General features: G+C 43.5%; 1 pseudogene; it reads left to right on the forward strand.

The window, feature by feature from the left end:
• The first annotated feature begins 3,693 nt into the window (after nucleotides 1–3,693).
• LOC105548767 lies at nucleotides 3,694–4,219 on the forward strand (annotated as a pseudogene).
• The last annotated feature ends 1,595 nt before the right edge of the window (nucleotides 4,220–5,814 follow it).

Here is a 5,814-nt window from a genome sequence, read left to right on the forward strand (position 1 = left end):
AAAAAAAAAAAAAAACACAAAGAAATGTTAACACCCATGTGTGGTGGCTCGTATCTATAATCCCAGCACTTTGGGAGACCAAGGTGGTGGGATCACTTGAGCCCAGGAATTTGGGGCTTCAGTGAGCTATGAGTGTGCCACTGCACTCCAACCTGTGTAACAGAGCAAGATCCCCTCTCTAAATAAACAAGTGAAAGTACAAAGTAGCTCACATGGAATGAAAAGGAAGACACACGTATGCCCCTAAAGCATGCTTGAGGAAAATGAAAATATAGCACTGAATGCCTGTAGTGAGAAAGAAAGATCTTCAATTGATGACTTTAGCTTTCACATTAAAAATCTAGGGGGCCAGGCACTATGGCTTATGCCTGCAAGCCCAGCAGTTTGGGAGACTGGGGCAGGCAGAACACTTGAGTCCAAGGAGTTTGAGACCAGCTTGGGGCCCACAGTATTTTGGACTACTTTTTTACTGTGAGGAAGGGAAATGAGAAATGTAGAGAACTGGCATGAAGGTAACTTTGTATAATGGTTGAACCCTGAGACAGTGGCCTTTCTATCAAGTTTCTGAGATCCTTACTTGGCAACATAAAAACTCGGCAATACTAGGTCAGTCCCCGTTTTATGGAACGTTTTACTAGTTCATGAAACTAAAAATCTAGAAACCAGTTCTTTTGGGGAGTGTCAGGAAGCAGGGAGGGTTATGTTGGGAGGAATCACTTCTGAAGAGAGACGAATAGGGTTGAAGATGAAGCACTCAAGATGGTTACTAAGTGTTTTATAACCAGGTGTTTTGGTTTTTGAAAAATCAGGCATTTCTGTGCATTAGAGCCTGCTGCTGCCTCCAGTTTGTGTAGTATTCTAAGGGCCAGCCACAGTGAAATCCAGTGCAGGGCTGCCACCCTGAGACAGCGGCTTGGTACCGGTGTCCCACACCCCCATGTACGCATTGCCCATGGGGATGAGAGGGGACATAGACACTCCTTAGGGGCCTTTTGTGTAGGAACCGTGACCACCGGTCCAGTGTCTCCGTCTGTGGTCTCTCCAGAGTAAGAAGGATGTATTTGCTAAACCTTTAAAGTAATAAGAATGTTCCTAATTAGCTGATCACTCTCGTTCTTCCTGGACTCCACAGTCTCTCAGAAATAGCTTCTGGTAAGTTGGTGCTTGCTCATGATGGGAGGGGAAGAAGAGGAAGTAGAACAGTAAAGGCAGAACAATTAAAAATACATGGTGAAGGGCCTGGTGTGTTGGCTTATGCCTATAATCTCAGCACTTTGGGAGGCTGAGGCAGGAGGATTGCTTGAGCTCAAGAGTTTGAGACCAGCCTAGGAAACATGGTGAAACCCGTCTCTACCAAAAAAAAAAAAAAAAAAAAAAAGTCAATAAACAAAGGCACAAGAAGAATTAATAAAAATAACATTGATTGAGGACTGTGTACCAGATACCATTTCCTTAAGCGCTTTATGTGTGTGAATTCATGTAATGCTCACAGCTGCCTCCTGAGGTTGGTGGGTCGCCCTCTTCACAGATGAGGAAGCCAAGACATGGATGGTTAAGTAGCTTGCCTAGGGTCACACAGCCATCCAAGTGGCAGACCTGCGCCATCTCCATCGCTCATGCTCTAATCGCTGTGCTCTCCTGCTTAGGACTCCTGCTTAGGACTGTCTCTCTGATACATCCTGACTATTAACAAGGGGAAATTATTATGGGTTGAAAATATTGAGCCACTGTCACTTGAGAGAAATAGTTTGTTCATCAGCATATTCCTTTCCTTCTCTGACAGCATTGGTGAGTCTTGAGGGCACAGAAGTCCTCTCTTGGAGTCGGAGGCCTCTGAGTCTTCCACAGAGACTTCTCTTCGAGTTGGTGGCCTTCTCTGTGGCCCACTTGTTGGCTTGGCACCTTCAACCTCCAGTACTTTGGTTGTGGCTGGGGAGCTCTGTACAGCAAGGCCTCCAGGGAGACCTGTGCACCCCAGTAATAATTGGGATGCATGAGAGATCTGATGCGTCACTGTGACTCAAGGGGACCCCCCCACAGTCAGTGCCCCAAGGCACTGAAAGCTTTGAGGAATGAGTGCATTCAGGTCCACTGTAATCAATTAAATTCCTGCAGTGGTTATGTGCATTTCTTTAAGAAAATAACCTGGAAGCCCATCTTTCCAGATAGGAAAAAACAAAGGGCAAGGATCCACTTATGTCTAAAAATGTCCTTTGTTAACAAAAAAATCTACAAAGGGCTTTTTTTTTTAATTAAAAAAAAAAGCAGAGACAGAGAAATAGGGTCTTGCTGTGCTGCCCACACTAGTCTCATACTCCTAGCCTTAAGCAATCCTCTCGTCTCAGCCCCCACAGAGTGCTGGCATTACAGGGGTGAGCCACCATGCCTGGCCAAAGTTTCTTTAAAGAGCAAGGTTTTCCAGTGTGAAGTTATAAAATAGCTTACTTAATGTGTTGTGCATGCATGTGTACCTATTTAAACCTGTGGACACAACATCAGTGCTCACTGGCACTCCTGGTTCAGGATCTTACCCTCTTGAACTGAGACGCGGTCTCACAATCTGAATGGAAGTGACATGTTGCTTCTGTAGGCAGAAGTGATTAAGAGCCCGTACGTGAAACTTCGTGCCCTCTACCCCTGCTGCAGCAAACCCTAAAGCCTTGTGTGGAGGTGGCAGTGTTGCAAAGTGATAGAGCTTCTGCAAGACAGGTTCCTGAGTAACTGTGTTTAGTGGAACTCCAGCCAACCTGTGCTGGACCCATAAAGGAAGAGATAAACTGTTGTTCTTTAGGCCTCTTAGATTTGATAGCTATTGCTGCATTTTGACTTTATGTAGAATATATAGAGAACTTTTAAAACTCCACAACAAAAAACCAATTCAAAAATGGGCCTAGAACCTGAAGAGACATTTCTCTAAAGATGGATAGATGACTTATAAGCACATGAATAGGTGCCCAACGTTACTAATCCGTTAGGGAAATGGAAATCAAAACTACAATGAGATACCACCTCACACCAATTAGGATGGCTATTTTTATTTTTTATTGATTTTTGTTTTGTTTTGTTTTTTGAGACAGAGTCTCGCTTTGTTGCCCAGGCTGGAGTTCAGTGGCACAATCTCGGCTCACTGCAAGCTCCATCTCCTGGGTTCACGCCATTCTCCTGCCTCAGCCTCCCAAGTAGCTGGGACTACAGGCGCCCACCACCACGCCCAGCTAATTTTTTTGCGTTTTTAGTAGAGACAGGGTTTCACCAGGATGTTAGCCAGGATGTTCTCGATCACCTGATCTCGTGATCCGGCCGCCTTGGCCTCCCAAAGTGCTGGGATTACAGGCGTGAGCCACCGCACCCGACCTTTTTTTTTACCTTTGAGACATGGTCTTTCTCTGTCACCCAGGCTGGACTACAGTGGTGCAATCATGGCTCACTGCAGCCATGATCTCCCTGGCTCAAGTGATCTTCCCACTTCTGCCTACCAAGTAGCTGGGACTGTAGGTACATGCCCCTACACCTGGCTAGGTTTTTAATTTTTGGTAGAGAGAAGGTCTAACTATGTTGCCCAGGCTGGTCCCAAACTCAGGAATTCAAACAATCCTGCCTCAACCTTCCAAAGCACTGGAATTACAGCCATGAGCCACTGCGCCTGTCTGAGGATGGCTAATAATTTTTTTTAAAAGAAAGTAGGCTTTGCAGATGCCACCGCTGCCGGGAGCCCTGTACTATCAGCCATGGTCAACCTCACTGTTCTTTAACATTGCCGTTGAAGGCGAGCCCTTGGGCTGCGTCTCCTTCAAGCTGTTTGCAGACAAGGTTCCAAAGACAGCAGAAAACTTTCGTGCTCTGAGCACTGGCGAGAAGATTTGGTTTTAAGGGTTCCTGCTTTCACAGAATTATTCCAGGGTTTATGTATCAGGGTGGTGACTTCACACACCATAATGGCAATCGTGGCAAGTCCATTTATGGGGGGAAATTTGATGATGAGAACTTCATCCTGAAGCATACAGGTCCTGGCATCTTCTCCATGGCAAATGCTGGACCCAACACAAACAGTTCACAGTTTTTCATCTGCACTGCCAAGACTGAGTGGTTGGATGGCAAGCATGTGGTCTTTGGTGAGGTGAAAGAAGGCAAGAATATTGTGGAGGCCATGGAGCACTTTGGTTCCAGGAACGGCAAGACCAGCAAAAAGATCACCATTGCTGACTGTGAACAACTCTAATAAGTTTGACCTGTGTTTTATCTTCACCACCAGACCATTCTTTCTGTAGCTCAGGAGTGCACCCCTCCACCCCATTTGCTCTCAGTATCCTAGAATCTTTGTGCTCTCGCTGCAGTTCCCTTTGGGTTCCATGTTTTCCTTGTTCCCTTCTCTGCCTAGCTGGATTGCAGAGTTGAGTTAAGTTTATGATTATGAAATAAAAACTAAATAACAGAAAATAGTAAGTGTTGGCCAGGATATGAGAAATTGGAACCCTTGCACACTGTTAGTAGGAATAAAAATGGTACAGAAACTGTGGAAAACAATATGGCTGTCTCTTTAAAAATTGAACATAGAATTACCATATAGTGCAGCAGCTGCACTTCTGGGTATCTACCAAAAATAATTGAAAACAGGGTCTCTAAGAGCCATTTATTTGTACACCCATGTTCATAGCAGCACTGTTCACAATAGCTAAAACATGGAAGCAGCCCAGATGTCCACCCACGGATCAATGGAAGCAAAATGTGATATATCTGTACAATGGAAAGAATTTCTGAAATATGCTACAACATGAATAAACCTTGAAGACATTATACTAAATGAAGTAAGCCAGTCACAAAAGGACAGGTACCGTATAATTCCACTTACATGAGGCACTAGAGTCGTCAAGGTACTAGTAGCAGAAAGTGGAATGGTGGTTACCATGGCTGGGGGATGGAGAATGGGAGTTACTGTTTAATGGGTACAGAGTTTCAGCTTTACAGATGGAAAGAGTTATAGAGATGGATGGTAGTGGTGATTACCCAACAGTATGAACATATGAACGTATTACCACTGAACTGTACACGTGAAAATGGTTATGATGGTAAATTTTGTTATGTGTAAAAAAATTGGAAAAATGGTAAAATTTTAAAAATTGCTGAAGTATATGTGGCAAATTCTTTGTCCCCCATTTCCCCATTCTTAATATGAATGGTCCCTCCTCCCACAAAACTGTAAGCCCTTTCTGCCCCCTTCATGTCACTGTATGAACACTCATTCTTTGTTTTTAATGACTACATGTCATCTCAGTGTATGGATGCACTATCCCCTATTAAAGAGATGTCAGATTAGCGTGCTGTAATCCGTAGCTTTCTTGTATACAAACAACAGTAGTTGGTTGTAAAATATAAAGAAAGAGAAGATAAATTCCAAAAAAAATCCTCAGATTATTCATCTAACAGAATTCCAAATTTTAAAATGCCCATCTGTTTCTTTCTTGTTCAATACAAGCTGATTCTGAAGTTCAGATGAAAAAATATACAGAGATCTTGTACCAAGGATATATTAAAAAAAGAAAAAAATGACCTACAGAAGTGCCATGAGCCTCTGGAAAAAGAAGAGAGGTATGTGGAGTCTGGTCCATGCTACAGTGCTCAGCTCAGGAATAACAGGCCAGTGTGACAGGACAGAGATTCCCAAAATAGACCCAAATACATTTGGGAATTTAGTCTGAGGTGAAGTTGGAATAATAGTTGAGTGGAGTCAAGGTTGATTTTGATTGTTAATAAAGGTTTTTGGGACAATTGGGTAGCCATTTGAAATAAAATAAATCTGGATCCATATTTTACTCT

This window comes from Mandrillus leucophaeus, unplaced genomic scaffold, assembly GCF_000951045.1.
Source record: "Mandrillus leucophaeus isolate KB7577 unplaced genomic scaffold, Mleu.le_1.0 Scaffold1109, whole genome shotgun sequence".
Classification (NCBI taxonomy): Eukaryota; Metazoa; Chordata; class Mammalia; order Primates; family Cercopithecidae; genus Mandrillus; species Mandrillus leucophaeus.